Here is a 20204-nt window from a genome sequence, read left to right on the forward strand (position 1 = left end):
TTTTAAACAAAGGCTGCATTCTGACCTTAGTCTTGAAACCCTGAAATTGTATGTTGAAACAGAAGTACCGAGTTTCAGTGACCTCAAACAACGTCTTCAACGCCGACAAACAACAAGTTTTTGAACGGGGATAAATCTAATGTTCTGTGTGTTGACTTTCATGAAGATTAATGGCACCTGAGATACTAATTAATCCTTAGTCTGGTTATTTTTTTTTTGTGCTCAGCATTGTATTTATGGCAGTTGTCTGTATTTGGGAGCACAGATACACACACCCCACTAATTTCTGTGAAATACAAAATGTTGAAGCACCATTGTTGGAGTATTAATTCCAGATTAGATTATGAGAAGTTTTACTTTCCCTTTTTCCGTAATAGTACCAGATCGGTTGATTCTAACCCAAAGGGGACCCTGCCGGGACGGTTGCTTTGTCTTAGAGTCTTTTCTCTTACTCAGGAAAAGAAGGCTCAGGGTTTGGGTAACTTGTCACTTTTTCTTTAAAGAGGAGAGAGCTTCTGCTCTAACATCTCATGTTGGGAATTCACACATAACACATTTTAACTACAAAAGTTCCCAGATTTGTAGACTTACAGAGTGTTTGAGGTTGGCAGGACCTCCTGAGGTCATCTAGCCCACCACCCTGCTGAGACAGTCACCCAGAGTGGGTGACCAGGACAGTGCTGGAGTCACCAGCCAGGTTGGAGTATCTCCACGGATGGAGACTCCGCAACCTCCCGCGGCAACCTGTGCCGGTGTTCAATTACAGCCACACTGGAAGCTGTTTTCTTGTGGTGAGATGGCATTTCACGTGCAGTGTGTCGGATGCTGTGCCCCTTCTCTGGGCTCACTCCAGTAAGCCCATGTCTGTCAGGTACTGGGGAGCTTGGGACTGGGCACAGCACTCCAGCTGTGGCCTCACCAGTGCCCGGGGGAAGAATCACCTCCTGTGACATGTGAAAAAGTTGTGAACTACTAATTATACAAGTAAGGATAGCAAGCAAATTAAAGATGAGGGGAAAACATTATTTTGAATGCTTTCATTTTAATGTTTATGGTTACATATTGGCGTTTAAAAGTGCGTGTTTATGTACTTCTGAAAGCAAATGTTTACATGCTCAAACTCCAACCTTGATTTCATTTTGAGTGTCAAGAATTGAGAATTTGGTTGTGAGTCATCTTTAGTCATAGCAGAGTCTGACATTTCTGTTTGGAAAGGGCAGATGCTGTAGACTGAGGTGGAGGAGTTTGGCCAATTTAAATTTTTTATCGACTGATGGAGTATTTCAGAGAGGAGGAGGGGAAGAAGTGAACGGCTGTTTACCTCCTCCCTTATCGCTGTTTAATATCACAAGCTCATGAAGTAACATGTAATGCCGGGCTGGCATGGGTTTTCCTGCATAAAACAGGAAAAAATATTTGGTACCCGTTTCTTTGTGAAAATTCAAGGGAGCCCAGGTACATTAGTTATGCCATACTGCAGGTCTCTCAACAAGCTTCCAGATTTTGGTCGTGCATCTGTAAACGGACGGTTCTTTGGAAGAAAAATCCCCTAGAAGAAAAGAACTCAAGAAATTTTCAAGAAACAACTTGTTCTAAACCAGTAGGAACTTCTTTCTCCAGCAGACTGACAACTATTGTAATCCTCGAAATCCAGAAGACAGGTTCTTTTGTCAGCTAAATAATCTTTTTTTCTATTATAGAAAATGACAAAATGGAACTTTTCTCACAATTGTCTGCTGTAAATTGGTGCTCCCAGGCCTCTCGGTACCAGTGCAGCAACTCCCATCCTCATCGCTAGAAACTTTCGAACTTAACAGGCTTCTCTCTTTTTCTGGTGCCTGTACGTGTACATTCTTGGCTCATCTTGCAGCTAACCTGAGCAAGAAAACCCTAAATAAAAACGTGGGAGTCCTGATTCCCTGCTGTGCTGCCCTTGTACCTACCCAGTGCTGGCAGGTTCCTCAGGCTCACAACCACGATTCCTTCAACCTGGCTAAGAAGGGAATAACGGTGCTTAAAATACGGCGGGTCAGGAGCGCGCGTGAGAGTTCATTTTACAGGCTCTGTTCCCCACTTTCAATGTTTTCATCCCTTCTTAGACTAACCCTTTACACAGAACAACTTCTGCACAGTTTGTAAAGTTGTTTTCATGTCATTTTCCCCCCAAATCGCTTCCTATCTATTGTATTCACAGTAAATACCCAATTCCGTTTGACTTGTCTGGTTTAAATAATTAGGGCAGTTCTTCTCAAACCTTCCAAACAGTTTGTGTAAAGCCAGGAAGCAGTCAGAGATGTAATGTGTCGAACACTTCTGCGAGCGGAGGTAAACATCCCAGTGTGTTACTGGGATATCTTGTTTCGCTCCGCTCCTTCATTTGGGTTTTACCTGTTTGTTTGCCTGTGCTATGAAATTAGGTTGCCCAACTTTTAGTGTGTGACAGGACAATTGGACTGAGACCTCTGAGTGATACCCAGAAGTCGTAACAGGCTTTGAGGGAATACTTGTCTTGTTCCTGAATTTTTAAGCATCAGGATATGCATCAAGATTGCAGGTCGAGGGAGGGGATTCTGCCCCTGTGCTCTGCTCTGGTGAGACCCCACCTGGAGTGCTGCGTCCAGCTGTGGAGCCCCAACATCAGAAGGATATAGACCAGTTGGAGCGAGTCCAGAGGAGGGCATGGAGATGCTCCGAGGGCTGGAGCGCCTCTGCTATGGGGACAGGCTGGGAGAGTTGGAGGTGTTCAGCCTGGAGAAGAGAAGGCTCCGGGGAGACCTTATAGCACCTTCCAGTGCCTGAAGGGGCTACAAGGCAGCTGGGGGGGACTTTTTACAAGGGCAGGGAGTGACAGGACAAGGGGTAACGGGTTTAAACTGAAAGGGGGGAGGTTTAGATTAGATATCAGGAAGAAATTCTTCCCAGTGAGGGTGGGGAGGCACCGGGACAGGTTGCCCAGAGAAGCTGTGGATGTCCCATCCCTGGAAGTGTCCAAGGCCAGGCTGGATGAGGCTTGGAGCAACCTGGTCTAGTGGAAGGTGTCCCTGCCCATGGCAGGGGGTGGGACTGGATGATCTTTAAGGTCCCTTCCAACCCAAACCATTCTGTGATAGGAAGTTAGGGAAGTGTTTTTGTCAGAAACTGATGGCAAAGCTGCAAACTTTCTCCTGTTGTTTTTTTTTTGTTAGTTGTTGAGGTGGCTTTTTCTGCAGCAAACAAATTAAGAAAAAAACACCCTTAACTTTTAATTTGTTTTAATGATAAATAAACAAGGCCAGGTGCAAAAGCAGAAATGTCTGTTTTCTACAATTTGCCACAAGATTTCAGAATATTAAAATGAACGCAGTTATACTTGCTTTTTCTTTAATACCGATGCCAATTTAAGGTAAGCTGCAGAACTTAACTGGAATATTCAGAGCTGCAGAGAGATAATAAAGGAAAGACTTCTGAATTTTATTGTTGATTACTAGTTTCATCACAGGAGATAGCTTCAGTGTGTGATTGGTGTCTGATTTGTTAGGGTTAAAACAAAAACAGGCAGGAATTTCATTTAAAAATTCTGACTAATTTTAAATTTTGTTTAATAGCTTTCATCTAAATACCTCTCAACTGATATGAAGAAATGATTTTGCTGAGAATAGAGTTGAATGTACATTTGAAGGCGTTGTTAAATTTAGGGTAAACGGTATTTGCTGAAAGCATTTTGAAAAGGCTCCAGGGAGAACTTATTGCAGCCTTCCAGTGCCTGAAGGGGCTACAAGGAAGCTGGGGGGGAATTTTTACAAGGGCCTGTAGTGACAGGACAAGGGGTAATGGGTTTAAATTGAAAGGGGGGAGGTTTGGATTAGATATCAGGAAGAAATTCTTCCCGGAGAGGGTGGGGAGGCACTGGGACAGGTTGCCCAGAGAAGGTGTGGATGCCCCATCCCTGGAAGTGTCCAAGGCCAGGCTGGATGTGGCTCTGAGCAAGCTGGTCTAGTGGAAGGTGTCCCTGCCCATGGCAGGGGGGTTGGAACTAGATGATCTTTAAGGTCCCTTCCAACCCAAACCATTCTGTGATTCTCTGATTCTATTTCATGAAGTGCATGTCACTGAATAGGTTGAAGAGGCACAGATCTCAGATTCACACTCCCTTCCTAAAGACTTAATGAAATTTTCTTTTTGTACTGTGGAATATCAGCATGCTTACCAAACATATTTCCTATTTTCAGAAATTTTCTAAAACTACAGAAGTTTTAAAGCAAAAGCAGTTCCAGCTTGGTTTTGGCAGCTGTCAATAACCAACAGTTTGAATCTCGAAATGTTGTCCTAAAAACTTGACTGACAGGTGAGCAGGATGAAACTTGTGATTATCTGAACTGCAGAATCGGACCAATTTCATACCTATCGGACTGAATTTCATGACCAATAGAAGTAAATTTCATAACTAGGAAGGAAATAAGTTTAATGTATTTAATGAATCTGGTTTTGATGACTTTTAACAGTTTCTGTTGCTTCTGACTTTCCTTATTCTGTTAGACTTGTGTCTGGTCCGTCAAGTTCATAGCTATAAATGAGCATGTTGGCAATGGAGTAAGTCGTTATAAATAGCCACTGGAGGAATTTAGGCCAGTTATTAATAGTTGTATGAAACTCAGGCAAAGTGAAGTCCTACAAGAACATTCAGGTAGGACTAGCCAGCAGCAAGAGAACATTTGACTGGAGATGGAGTTAGAGGAGTTTAGGTAAGAGGTTAAATGACGTGGTTGTAAGTTGTAGTAGGGCGTCATGATTTGTCAGAGAAGTTCCTTCCCGTCATGTACTCCTGTGCCTCCCTGTTTTTATTCTTTAGGAACAGTAGCATAGACTTGGGATGTTGTTCATCTTTCTGATACCATCTGTTTTCCTTGGTGGGAGGGAGAAATGGGATTCATTCCAAGCTGTTCCAAATGTTTTTTCCTCATTCAGGCTGAAATTCAGATGTTCATGTTCAGTTTCTAATGCGGTTCAGTGGCACTCAGAGTACTGTACTCTGGGCAGTCCTGATCCATATGTCACTTGACCCAACAAAGCTGTAATCACCTCTTTATAGAGATAAAAAGGTCTGAGGCAGTTGCTACAAAATCAAAGGACGGTGGTTCATGACTAAAGCTATCACTGCATTCCTGTCCTGGAATTACAATTTACTCTTTCTTGTGAATTGACTGAATGCTTTCCTCAAAGCTTTTGTTCAGCTTTTGTTCCAGTTCTGTACTACCTCTCTCTGTTCCCATATGTCTTCTCTGTAATCATCTTGACTACTGGTGATTTTTTCATGCATTTCCAGATTCTTTCATGTCCCACTCCAAATTCTCTTTATTTTCCCCTCCATTAAAATAACGGACAGTGTCCTGATCTTGTTCACGGAGCCATCATCTTGCCTGTCCTCATTTTCAGATCATTGTATTATTTTTTTTTTCACCAGGCAGCTGACAGTCTGAGCACAGTGGTATTCTTTTTTTGCTCCTTTTTATTTCAGCCTAGAGTCATACGCCATCAAATCAGTGAACCTCACTGAGAGGCCGAGAAACTGGCTCTGTAGCTTGAGCCTGAAAAGTACCCTTCGGAACTTCTTCCTGGCTTTTGCCTTGTCTTCTACAGAAGAGTTTTCTGCAAGTCCCTCTCTTGCATGGCAACAGTGTGTAAAACTGTCAAAACCAATATATCTGAGGGTTGGAAGTCCTTGCAGCGGTTGGAGTTAAAAGCCGGGTTTCATGTGCGTCGCCCCTCAAGCCGTAAGCGATAACAGCTCAGGTGTTGTCTCATTCCCTCGTGTCTTCCGATGGTAGGTTAGGGAGAACCTTGCTTATCAGTCAACAGATGGAATTAAATGCAGAGATTGTTACAGAAAATATTTTGTTTCTTTTAAATTAAGTTCTGATAGGATGGTGTTTGCCTTTTTTAGGTTATGGAGGGATTGAATTTTTATTTTACTGTTATGGAACTCAAAGAATGTGTCTAATTAGATGTCAGCAGAGTCATCTCCAAGCTATGAGAGCCGAATGCCCATAGTAAATTAGTAAAGGCATGATTTCCAATTTCTTTATGCACAGTGGTTGGTAATCACCCGAAACTAAGGACTTCACTGTACATAATTCAAGTGTAGGGGTGCTTTGGTTTGGTTTTTGATGTGGACATCCTCATCCATGCAGCATCCCTTTCCGTTGCCTTCTCTGGGTCTCACAAAGGGAGTGAAAAGTGCCAAAGCATCTTTCAACTGTTGAATTACGAATATATTATAAATATTTCAATATAAATTAGCATGAAAGTGGTTTGATGAGTCAGGCAATAGCAAGAAGAATATGTCAAATGCAAAAGGACATTTGAATAGGTATTGTGGACCGCGTTCTGCTATGCCGTTCATGTGGAGAAATTTATCAATACATCATTTTCTTAATGATCAGGAGCAATGTTGCTGGAACAACTTATTATGCAATAAACTACTGAAATCATAAGATATCTAGATAAATTTATAAAAGCTTCAGGAAAATCCTTGGTTCTTTTGCTTACGCTGTAAGAATGATAAAATAAGGAATATGCAATTTGATTGTGGAAAAAGATATATCAAATACTACATTGATGCAGCTCAGAAAAATGAGTTAAATCTTTGTAAAATGCATCTGCTTGTGGCATATTCTGAAGCAGATGAAATTATATTATGAATGGTTCCTGTAAGAATTAACCTGAACATTTTAAACTGGGATGAGGAGTATATTTTAACACCTTTACAAATATTAGTATGAACATTCTGGCATAGCTGTGATTCAGTCAGATCTGGGTATATGTCTTCCATTTCATTTGACATCAGCTTAGTACCTACTTCAGTGGAAATTTTCCTTTGGCTTGTAGTTATCCAAATGATTATAACACTTGATACCTGGTACAGAGGTATCATGGAATCACAGAATGGTTTGGGTTGGAAGGGACCTTAAAGACCATCCAGTTCCACCCCTTGACATGGGCAGGGACACCTTCCACTAGATGTCCAATAAAACACCATAGTTTTGCTAATTCAGTCAAGGAGAGGAAATTCTGTGTTTCCATTCTCTCTAGCTTACATCAACGTGCCTCTAGGCCAAGCTCGTGCTCCTTTTTCAGACTCCTTGTCACCGAGCAGATTGTTCAATGGGAGCTGTATGTCTATTTATAAGTTGCTGCCGAAAGGCTATCACTGTTTATATCCAACCAAGACTTAATTTAGCAGGTGGGTGGATGCTAAAATATTGCTTAGCTCTTTGTCCACATTTTTTTAATCTTGTTTCAGGCTGTGGGAAGTTACATTGGACGCTTAGCATTCATTGCGCTTGCTCAGGGGAGGTGTCTTAGCCCTTGAAGGGTGTCTGCTAAACTCAATAGCTGAGACAAAGCAAGACCTTACGTTTTGTAAGGGTGAACAGTTAGCAATTGAATTATGACCACTGGACAAAAGCATGCATAAACAAGGGAAATACTAAAAAAACAACCCCAAAGATAATCACTGCTGCTGAATGGAAGGAATGCGCCAAAGGGCTTGAAACTTCCAGAGCTGTTACATCCCCACCTGCAGTCTGATGGTCCGATGAACCTCTCCATGAAGAATCAAGCCCTTGTATTTCTGGAGTGGAACGATTTGGTACAGCTCTGGCTGATGATTCCAGTTTACAATGAAAGTGATAAAATTCTCTTCAGAAAGTCATTGCGAAGATTGCATAATTGGGCATTAAAGTTCTGATTATACTTTACAAACTCCGGGACTTTGTTAAAAACCTGACATTCCAATGTACTGAATTTCAGTGTTTGACAGCTCAGCTGTGAGAATTTTTTTAGAGAACATTTGTACCATAAGAACAGCATGTTAATTGACTAAAAAAAACTGGGACAGATTAATCATGGGAGGGAAGATGGTCCTTAAGAGAATGTAGTTCTAGAGCCCTCTGCTGATGGGAACCTTGAGAAATACAGTTCTGCTCAAATGCCCTTTTTTGAATGGGTTGTGCATCCCATCCCCTTCAGAGCCCTCATGTGTGGGACACTAAGTTGGCATTCTTGGGGCGCTGACCATGAAGGAACGTGAAGGACTAGCTTGCTAGCGAGGTGAGAACAAGAGGAGGTGAGGTCAATCTGCTTCTTGGCGTGGGCTGGCGAGTCTCCGGGCGTGTGAATTCTGCAAGGACGTCAGTTCTCAGTGGCTGTGGTGGTAATGAAAGTTATGTATTCTGCAAAATATGACCGGAAAATGGCTGAGTACTATTGATTTATGCCTTGAAAGAGTAGAGAATAGGCATGAGCTAGAAGATTAACCAGCAGAGGATACACACTGACCGCTTCTGCCTTCCCCGCAAACAGCAAAGCAGTGCTTTGCATCTGGTCTTTCTTCTTTTCTTTCTCAACACCATTGGTGAGACACGAACCCCTTACAGCACAGCAGGCCCTACTGCCGGGAGCAGTAGTGCATATGTAGGAGGGTGGAACAAACCAAGCAGACATCTTTATTTTCCATGATACCCCTAAACATATTTGTTGTTATCCCGGCTGCACAGTAAACCTGACTTTTAGGTGTTCTGGTATCTAAAATACAAGATGGACCATTGTCTGCAGCGTTTTGAGAGTGACTGATCTAAGCTGCTGAGACTCGCTGGACTTTGGTAGGGAGTTACATGCACAAACTGTTGAATTGAATTTTTTTTTTTTTTTTAAATCGTTAAAAACAGGAGCTGAGTTTGTGTCAGGCAATTAAAGATTTTTGTTTCTTGTTCTTTGAGAACATTTGGAGCAAAAAGAGGTCTGATAGGGCTTTATTCAGATTTAAAAGGCCAATGCCTTCTGGCCCAATCCTACCATAGAATGGTTTGGGTTGGAAGTGGCCTTAAGACCCACCCAGTCCCACCCCCTGCCAAGGACAGGGACACCTTCCACTAGACCAGGTTGCTCCAAGCCTCATCCAGCCTGGCCTTGGACACTTCCAGGGATGGGGCATCCACAGCTTCTCTGGGCAACCTGTCCCAGTGTCTCACCCCCTCTCCGGGAAGAATTTGGTTTTGTAGGCAACCGTAATGTTGGAAGTCTCCCTTTTCCAGTTCCTAGTGGTGTCCTTTCCTTCGATGTTCTTTGCATGCGTTGAATAAACTGTGATATTTACTCATGAAAAATCAGTAAAGAGCTAGGCTCCTTTGCCATGACACAATTAACTTGTTCCAAGAGTGATACATCATTTTGGCATTGATCCACATCTTCTCTTATGAAATCTCTTGTTACGCTTGCCTGTAGTTTTCCAAGATTGTCTCCTGCCATAGACTTTGGACGTTGCAAGATTTTAAGGAGAAGTCAGTAGGGTTGGACAGAAAGAGAATACTCTGTGCGCATCTTTCCTGTGAATTCATAGCACACATTCATAGTTCTGCAATGGGATCGTACAGTCTTTACTGGAGCGGAATGGTACACAAGCAGAATTCCTTCTGGTGTAGAAGTAGGACATAATCTGCACCCTGAAGCCTAAACGCAGTCCTGTGGGCTGTGGGCTAGACTGGACCTCAGGAGAATTGCAAGGAATAGTAGGAATACTCACAGTGGGGACGTGAAGGGTTAGAAACTGTTACAAGGTGGAGTTGGAGTGGTGCAGAAGGTTGGCAGAAAATCTCAGGTGGAATCAGAACTGTATATTTTTTATGATTAACGAATTCCTATTTTTCAGAAAGGAAGAGGTTTTTGAGGAAGATGTGTGACTGGATGTGGCCATCGACCGTGGTAGCGAGCAATGTGCATTTTCTAGGCAGTTAGTTATGTGTATTTTAGCCGTGACTGTGTTTTGGAAATACAGATCTCTGAACCAATAGGTGTTGTGACATGTTGAAAAGGAACTTAATCTCCTTCTGGTTTGGACCCAGCACCGTCTGCTGGGTGTGACTGGATCACGCACCTGCTGGGCAAGGTAGCAGTAATAGGAAGGAAGAGAAGGGTCCCTTGTCCCAGCACATCTCTGCCTGGGTTCTCTCGGGAGATCAGCTTTCATTGTGAGTCATCATTGTCACTTGTAATTGAACCTTCTTCTCTAGCCGCAGTTTGTAGCGGCACGTTATCGTCTCTGGAACTTTCATTCTGCCAGCTCAGCAGAAGGCATACAGTTCTCCTGCAGTAAGCTCCTGCTAAGCTGATTAGTATGTCAGGAATAATGCGGGCGGATCGTGATGTAAACCGCTGCAAAGTAATTGGGTATTCTGTGAGATCCTTTTCCTCTGTGAGGGAGAAACCCAGGCTGGATGAAAGTTAAATAGCTCATATTTAAATACCAATTTGTTTACTTGGTGTGTTTAGCAGGTAAATTATGTTTTCTGTACTGTGCCTTTGGATAGCAGTTCCAGCCATCGTCTGGGTAGCAAAATCCATTACACCATAAGGCAAGAAATAAAGCATATTTCATACTACATTTCATACCAGATCAGCGTTTAAACTAAAGGATTACCTCAAGTAAAAGCTGAAAGCCATCAAAGATCTGAGTTGAAATGTAAATTTCCCAGTTCCCAGAAAGCACACGTTCCAAAGAAGGCTATTTCTCGTCTTACGTTATTGGGATTCTCTCCTACTTAATTGTCTGCAGGGTGAGCCATCAAACTGATTGTAATTTCTAGCAATTAAGAGCGTAATTATTATTTTACAGCATGTGTTACTAATACACAACAAATTATTGAAATTCTCTCAGTTCTTGTATGAAAAGAAACTGAAAAAAACTGGAGTTTTCCATAAGGTTATGCAATAACTGTCTTTAGGGAGAATAAGATGCACACTTTTATGAAGACCAAAGCACCACAACTGTTGCAGCTGTCACTAAACTGTCTTTGGTATTGGAACCATCACTGTCCAAGGTAAACAGCATCCAAAGAAACATTTACTCAGAAAATCTCACTTGGGAATAATGAGGCAAGACCAATAGGAAGCTTTAATGGAAATCAGTGGATAGCTTGTCATAAAAGGTAAAGATTGCGTCACAGAGGAGGGTTAAAGGTGTGGGTATTCAAAACTGGCTGATACAGAGCAGAAATAATTCTGTCTTAAATTTTACTTTACTCTTTTTGCAAATTTCCCAAATCTCATGATGGTGAAGTCATAAGTCATGTCCCAGGTCTGGTAGCCAAGATAGAAAAAATTACCTTTCTGATAATTGTGTACAACTTTCTGTGAGTAATATTCTCAGGAGACAAGAGGTAAATTGAAATCTGATTATTCATGCTTGGTTATTTGGTTTTAGGATTAGTGAAATCTAAATACGAACTTGAATGCAGACTATTATAATGGAAATATAATGAAGAGAATTTGATTACCATGCATTAAACGGTATTTCTGGGTAAGATATGCTGGTTATCATGGTATGTTTGTGCAAGAAAACAACTCAGATAATATTTCACACCTCTCTTTTGTTAATGAGGCAAAATGTACTTTGGAGCATTCTAATAATTCTGCTATTGTGACTTTGCCTTTAGAAATAATAGTTTCTTAATCTTTTGAGGAAGATTAATGAAAACTCTTACAAATGGCTTCTACAGTGGAATATTTAGATTCCTAGATTTGAGTTACCAGTTAGAACATAAAAGCGATATGCCTTGTTCCTTCACCTGGCTCAAGTGTGAAATTGCAGTAGAAAATGTTTCTTGCCCTCTGAGCAGGACATGTGAAGCTGTAACAAAAAATAGTGACTTCGGATGGAGAAAATGAGGTAAACAGGAAAGAGATCTGGTCAAACCAAGCAGTGCGCTTTCTCCTTTTTTAAAATATTCTAATTGGAACCTCGCAAAGAGTCGGACCCTAACTGAAGGCACCGAAGCTTTGATTGTTTTTCTGAAGCTGTGTTCTCCCTGGCCAGCTGGGATCAGAGCCCAGTGTCTGCAGACTGGAGCCTTCCTCTGAAATTCCACAGCACGCTCCTCAGCGCTGTGCTTGCAGCTATTGCCTCCTGTGAGTCTTCTAACACTGCTCCTGCATAGGTCTTATCATTGATTTATTAACATAGACTAAACTGCCTTTTTTCCTTTTTCTTTTATTTATTTTCCACACTTCCAGCCCAAAACTGTATTTATCAGAATCGCTGGGGAAAATAATCAACCATAGAGTCTCATTTGGTTTCTCTTGAGCAGCTCATAGTAACAAAGATGGGTTTGAAGTCCCGACCCCTGTTCAGAAGAGTATATTAAAACCAGAGTGGTGGATGTTTTGGATGTGATGGAGAGGATGGCTGGCCAGCCAGGCCTTGGCTGTGGATGATGTGACCAACCTGTTCACGCACAGTCCCTGCTCTGCCTCCTGAGCACTCGCTTGTCTGTGTGTATGGATAAACACATATGTGGCTGGGGCTCCACTGCTGTGAAGTCACAGAATCATGGAATAGTTTAGGTTGGAAAAGCCCTTTAAGACCACCGAGTCCAACCGTTCCCCCAGCACTGCCAGGGCCACCACTTGTAAAGATGCCAGTCTCTACACAGAGTTGAAGAGCAGTGAATATTAATATATATTGTATAATCAGGAGGACACATTCCAATGCCTGACAGCCCTTTCCGGGAAGACATTGTCCCTGATATCCCGTCTAAACCTCCCCTGGCACAGCTTGAGGCTGTTTCTTCTTGTCCCATCCCTTGGGAGAAGAGACCGACCCCCCCTCTCTGCACCCTCCTTTCAGGGAGCTGTAGGGAGCGATAAGATCTGCCCTGAGTCTCCTCTTCTCCAGGCTGGACCCCCCCAGCTCCCTCAGCTGCTCCTCACAGGAATTGTGCTCTGAGTCAAATACCACTCACCAGACTGCCGTGTTGTACTGGTCGATACAATCGGAGACAAACTGGTCTTGTTTCAGAGGTACCCAGTGCTTTTTACCTCATACTCACGCTGAAAGCAGGATGGCAAAAGACTTTGTTGGTTTGACTCACAAATTTTCTCGTATCCAGCCTTCAAGACCAATTCAAGCACGCTCCTCCTTGAGTGAGCATCTTCCCTGGATGCACGTGTCTCTCCTTTGCCGGAGTGTATGGGGAAAGCACTGCTCCTTCCGTAAGGGAGGCTGGGTAGAGCTGGTGGGTCCACGGCGCATCACTAGAGGAATCCCCAGCTGGAGCTTCAGCGGCTGGGCAGCGGGAGTTGGGCACCAGCGAGGGGTTCGGCCATGGGCACTGCCCCTTTGCCGCCTCCTGGGCAGCAGCTGTCTCGAGTGGGCTATTTCCTGCTGCCATGCGCTCTCTGTGTTTGTTCTAGTCCCTCCTTGTCTCTCTTCCAATGTCAGTTAATTTTCCCTAGATGTGGGTAACCAAAGTTGTGTTTCCAGTGAAGAATTGGAACGTCATCCGCAGAGGTCTTAATGCATCTTCCCATTTGGATATCTTCAAGGGAAACCAAAGCAAATTTTATAGGTGACATACAGATTTAAGGAAGAGGGATGCTGGTTTTCAGGCGAAAAATAAGCAGCTTACGTTTCCTCAGAACTACTTTTTGAGTTGGAGAATTGTAAGAATGAGAAAAATAGCAGTGACTCCTGATGTAAGAGCTTACATAATTGTAATTCTCATGTCACCAGTTTGGTATTATGGCTATGGACAAAGTCTTGACTAGAATAAAAACTGCAAAATGGAGGTATTAGGAGTTATACATCTGACTAAGCAAAGAAATAAATGAGCAAAAGCTCACACAGAGTTTCATACAGCACTAAGATGATGCGCACAAAGATGCTTATAATAGAAATGTTGGCATATTTAAACGCTAAAAGCTGGATGAAGCTCATATGTCCAGATACAATCTTTCTACTTACTTTTAAAAAATACCAAAGTTATTAACAACGCTGTGTTTCTGTTGAGAAGTTGCACTGAAAGTTAAGATGACTCTGAGGGCCTTGAAGTTCCCTGATTATTTCGGTGACCCAGGCTGAAAATGGCCTCAGTGTAAATCCCCTAACCAGCACACAGAATTAATGCAAAGAGAAGAAAGAGAACAAAGGTGGGTGAGTGGGTGTCTGGCCAGTGCTGGGAGAGTATCCATGAGGAAAAGGAAATTTGAGGGTTGTTTTGTGGTAGTTTTGTTTGTTAGTTACAACCATATGCTCAGTTTTGTTCTGTTTCATGTGCCTGTTTCAGCAGAGAAAATATAAATTCTGGCTATTGGAATGAACTGGAAAACTCCCAGTGCCTTCCTAAGGTCCAAGGACCTGCTCTTCCCTTTCAGCGCTCCTGGAGTGATGCAGGACCTCCGGGAGAACTAGAAGGAGGCGATGGAAGCTGCAATTGGTTTAGTGATTGACAGATTTGTGATTTCTAGGCTGGGTAGCGTAACAGGCTGCGAAGAGCCAACATATTAGCATGCTAATGTTGTTGATTGTGCTGATAATAAGAGACAGAAAAAAGGAGCAGAAAAATCATCACTTGCCTGTGATGTATGACAAAGAAATCAGTGAAGCGGATTGTCTGCTGCTTTGAATATAATTAATATTTTCTGAACCCTCTGGCAAATGTTACCAATATTACTAATTTCAGCCTCGTAATGGTCTCATTCAGGCTTCAACGTTTTCTATTTTCAGGATTTCTCTGTAGCTTTCTAGCGCTACCAGATCACCTCAACTTCTCAATTTCTTGCTGTTTTCGGAAGGAGATTTCAAGGATGTGCACCATTTTATGTATGATGCATTGTCAGGCCACACAGGCTGCTCCTACGGTGCTTACTACTGGTTGTTTTCCTTCCTGTTGGAATCTGGACTCAGGCCCGTTGAGTCTGGAAGCACGTCAGCGAACTACGGCCTCCCCGAGATAGTACTTCAGTGTTACACTGAAAACTTGTTTGGTAGAAAAATTAAATCCATAATTAATCTGTACTGAAAACCAGAAAATGAGAAGCTGATTTATGTTTCCAATTATACAGATGGAAATTCTGGAGGTTTTTACAGCAGCATTTTAGGTACCTCTTTTCTTCATACATCTACTTTAAACTGTAGAAAAAGGGTGTCAGAAAACTATTGTTTGCTTCTAAGAATCACAGAGTGGTTTGGGTTGGAAGGGCCCTTAAAGATCATCTAGTTCCAACCCCCCTGCCATGGGCAGGGACACCTTCCACTAGACCAGGTTGCTTAAAGCCTCATCCAGCCTGGCCTTGGACACTTCCAGGGATGGGGCATCCACAGCTTCTCTGGGCAACCTGTCCCAGTGCTCCACACCCTCTCCGGGAAGAATTCCTTCCTGATGTCCCATCTCAATCTCCCTCTTTCTGTTTAAACCCATTACCCCTTGTCCTGTCACTACAGACCCTTGTAAAAAGTCCCCCCCAGCTTCCTTGTAGCCCCTTCAGGTACTGGAATTGCCTTCAGTGATTTAAAATTATTTTTAGTGAAGACTTTGAAGGCCTTCAGGAACATACAGTTGGGGCAGCTGCTGTGTCGTGCCAGGCATGTTACAACACAGCGATCCCGTGGAGCTTCTATCAGAGAGCAGGGTTAAGGCTGCTTGGAGATAATCCGTCCTGGCTGGGTAGTGGGATCAGAATGTATAATGTCAGAGTCACCATTAATTCTCATCTGATTTCACTCGGATTGTTCTTTCAGCAGAATGTGCTGGGAGAATTACATCTGGTACATTTTGTGAGGGCAAATTTCTGTCTTCTACAGGCAACTATTTTTTTTAAGTTCTGTATGATTTGATTATTGTAAAGTCTACGACTGGTTTTTAAACAAAGGGTTATACAGCATTCCTTTGAAGAATGAGATGCCTAGATTTCCATAGTGTCCATCATTATAGGAGCTGGTTTCCTCATGGAAGCAGAATGATTCTTGTCATGCTTGATATAAGCCAGTGAGCCTGATACAACCCAAAGCTTTTACAAATCACAAAGCCTTTGTAATAGTCTGACCAGTGCTTTCTACCCTGTCTTTTTGGTGTTTGGGTTTTTCTGGCGTTTGGGGTTTTTTTAGCATGTGCTAAATATGTGCATTTGAAGTTTCACAGGTCCAGGATGATCAACAGAGTTGACTTCATAACTACAGTCTGGTCTTTCAACTGTGGCATTTGGGAATTCTTATTTTAAATGCACTATCAACAACAGTGGATTCCAAATCAATTTGAAACTGCTTTTTAAGTTCCAACACTTCCAAATTGCTTGCCCAATAATTGGCACTTGCTACTTGTTCTTACTGTAAAGCACATTGAAGATAATACTTTGCATGTTTTAGGATAAAACTAAACTGATTAGACAAAAACATTTTCAAGGAGATGAAAAAACTTTTTTTTTTTTAGCTAATTTTTAATTATTTTGTGAGAAAGGAAATGGCTGTATCTGATCATGTGTAGGTCCGTCGCAGAGGAAAAAGCTTCTGAGATAAAAAAATAAATTCTTCTATCTTGGCTTCCGAAAAAAATTGCTGCCTCTCCTTTTGAGATACGTGAAGTTTTGAAGTTTGTCGAGCTATTGTGTTCCATCTTTAAATCAGAGTTTTGTGAGGCATTCAGCAATTTTCTCTGCCTTTTAAATAGGTACGGAGAACATCTTCTCCCATGATTACTGAGAAGCAGGGATTAGGGATCATGTGGTACAAAAGATCCATTCATTGCGGAGAGATTAGATTTCACTGTAGGTGATTTCTGTAAGAATACGTTTTCTTAGATTAGGAATTTGCTTTACGGGAGAATAAACTGCAGATAATGATAATGAGATGCTTGCACGAGGCTGATAAATAGCAGTTTATGTTTATGTTTCATAGTTTCTTTAATCCCACTCAAGAAGGAATAAATTTTTTAAAAAGCATTCAGAAAACAGGTCGTAATATTTCTACGCTTTTGTCGGGAAAAATGTGTTTGTGTTTCATTTTGTTTCTCTGAATTGTTGAAAAATGGTACATTACAGTTTGTTGGGAATACAGTTCTATAGAATTCATTATGACTTAAGATGTTAATAGATTTCCTTAGGCAGAATCACAAAAAAAGGGATGTACTGATTCCTTTGCTTTTGAAAAAATCCACCTGTTCCCACTGCTGTTGCGGGACAGTTTTTACAGCTTTCCATGTTGCTGAGCATTTCTCTGTGTGGTCTGATGAGATCTGAAAATTTAGTGTTCTCTACATGTGACACCAAATGGACAACCTGTCTTGGGTTTTGACTTCTGATGTTTGACCGATAGAGATGATCTTTCAGAGCGTGCAGTCTTTGTACAGCGTGCGACGTAGGGTGAGCAGTGACCTCTGATGCTGGGCTGTGGAGAGTTAGGTGATTTCACGGGTTTAAGTGGGGAAGAGTACTAAGCACTGGTGTTTCTGTGAGGAAGTGGGAAGATGTTCTGTGTCACTTACCGGGGTTAAGGAATTTGATAAAGCGACAATGCGTATGGTGACTCAGCCTCCCAAAGTTGGGAGGTCGGCTTTTTGACTTAAATTTTGTTCCCAAGGATCTCAAGTGACAATCCTCTTACAATAAGTAGCCCTCAGAACAAAAGAAAAGCTCTATTAAAATTATGAGAGACTGGAAGGTAGGTAAGAAAAGTGTAATTACCGGAGCTGGAATTAGTCCAGGGTAGGAATTAATAATGCTGAAATAAATAAAAGGTTTAATTACCATTAGTCCACAGGGCATGAAATTTTACTCCTTTCAGTGGTACCACAGGTCCTTTAATTCTGTACTGGTGCTTTCTGAAATGACTGCAATGAACAACATAAATCCACAGGGTCATTTTTTACAGGTTTCTCAGCATATTTCTTTTCTTTTTAATTACAAAGGGTAAATAATGGAGCTGACTATGGACACATGCAAAGCCACTTGTATCAAGGGTATCAAAATACATTTAAATTCATACTTTCCCATGGCCCTTCTTCCAGAAAATACTCTGTAAGCAGCAGTTTCTGTAGTGGAGCTGCTTCATACTGATTTTCTCACAAAATCTTAGCAGTGTGCCGTAATTCACCTTCAGGTCCCTGTCTGATTCCATTACTGATCCTTTCTTAAATACAGATTGCTCATCTATCCAGATCAAATTCTGGTTTGGTTTAGTTTTTTTCCTGAAGAGGACAGTTGGAGCGAGTCCAGAGGAGGGCCACGGAGATGCTCAGAGGGCTGGAGCACCTCTCCTATGACGAAAGGCGGCGAGAACTGGGCTTGTTCAGCCTGGAGAAGAGGAGGCTCCGAGGAGACCTCATTGCAGCTTTCCAGTATCTGAAGGGGCTACAAGGGTACTGGGAGAGGACTTTTTACAAGGGCCTGTAGTGACAGGACAAGGGGTAATGGGTATAAATTGAAATCAGGGAGGTTTAGATTAGATATCAGGAAGAAATTCTTCCCAGAGAGGGTGGGGAGGCACTGGGACAGGTTGCCCAGAGAAGCTGTGGATGCCCCATCCCTGGATGTCTTCAAGGCCAGGCTGGATGAGGCTTGGAGCAACCTGATCTAGTGGAAGGTGTCCCTGCCCATGGCAGGGGGGTTGGAACTAGATGATCCTTAAGGTCCCTTCCAGCCCAAAACATTCTGTGATTCTATGATTCTATGAGTTACAATAGATAACCAGATAATCCCACCAACCTGATTTATCATGACAATCCAGTTTTACCATAGCTTTTGAGGAAGGCAGATTAATTCATTCACTTTGGTTTATCCTCTGTGGTTTTTTCTTTCTAATTTTTAACACTGTTTCCTACTGAGTAAGAAATTAGAGATATTTTTGTTAAGTGCAGTAATGGGAACACTTTCATTTACATAAGCAAAAGAAAAATCTGGTTTTTTCAATGTGTTTGCCGGTGCGATTGCTGTTTTTAGTACAGTCCTATCACCTCGCTATTTGTACGCTTTCTGGCTGTTCTGTTACGCTGTTGCTGTTCTGGGTTTCTATTAAAATGAAATGCGGGGTTTGTTTCATGTGTTTGCCTACAGTAGAGGAGAAGAATGCAGAGCTAAGTGCTTTGTCATGCCTATGGGAAGAATGTTTTTGAGTAGTTTTTGAAGTACATGTCACTGTTCAATTGCTCATTATCTTCAAATGGCTCCAAAAGCTACAAATAATTTGATATTCCAAGAGCATTTATTTTTATTGTGTCAATGCTTGAAATAGGCAGCTGCAAATGCTTCCTGTGCTTGAATCCAAAGAGCCTCTGCGGCGTGAGAGCTGATTTGATTTTGCTTGTGAAGCACGCGTTCTGTGGCCGATGCTTTTACAGTTTTCACCTGTTTTGATCTCATACGCTCAGGTAAGCTCTTTGGGCGGCTTGCCCAGGTGGGGTGCAGGCTGGTGTCGAGTGTTGTGCTGCACCCCTTCCCCAGCCTGGGCTGGCATCCTGGCCAGGCAGAGGTGTTTGTGCGCTGGCCACCGGTTTGGCAGTTGGCCCGTTCCCGACCAGGACACCCCGCTACGTGCCGGGGTGCTCCTTTGGGATGGACGGACTCTCCGGTAAGCTCTTTGGGCGGCTTGCCCAGGTGGGGTGCAGGCTGGTGTCGAGTGTTGTGCTGCACCCCTTCCCCAGCCTGGGCTGGCATCCTGGCCAGGCAGAGGTGTTTGTGCGCTGGCCACCGGTTTGGCAGTTGGCCCGTTCCCGACCAGGACACCCCGCTACGTGCCGGGGTGCTCCTTTGGGATGGACGGACTCTCCCTTGCTACATTCTGGCCAGGCAGATGTGTTTGTGTGCTGGACACCGGTTTGGCAGCTGGCCCGTTCCCGACCGGGACACCCCGCTACGTGCCGGGGTTCTCCTTTGGGATGGACGGACTCTCCCTTGCTACATCCCAGCTGCGACGCTTTGCTGGAGTCCACAACTGCAGGTGATCCGAAAGTCGGGCAGAACCTGGTGCAAGGTGACTAAGTAGCAATGGCCAAAGCCGCTTTGAACACCCAAATAAAGCCGCTTTCAACACCCAAATACCAACTTTCCGAGACCAGACGAGCTGGCTGTGTGGGATGTGCAGTGGCAGTGGGAGCAGGTACACTGTAAAAGATTGGGAGAGATCTGATACAAACAGTGTGTGCAAGGAAGGTTGGAAGAACTTGGCATCTGGACTAGGAGGAGTTAGGGAACGGGCTCCAGTGAAGCTTCCCAGGCGTTTATTTTGCTGCAGAAAAATTAATGGCATTTCTGCTAAGCCCCTTATCTGAGTTTTCACCAGAGTAAGGTAATGGAAGAGAGGCAGGAATGACAGGTAAACATCCTGCCTGGTTTTGGGTTGCTTTAGCAGTTTTGTAACCAATTACATTTACGTATCCTGTTCTCTATTCGTATGGTTGGAAAGA

This window comes from Eurypyga helias, unplaced genomic scaffold (assembly GCF_000690775.1).
Source record: "Eurypyga helias isolate BGI_N326 unplaced genomic scaffold, ASM69077v1 scaffold15843, whole genome shotgun sequence".
NCBI classification, from domain to species: domain Eukaryota; kingdom Metazoa; phylum Chordata; class Aves; order Eurypygiformes; family Eurypygidae; genus Eurypyga; species Eurypyga helias.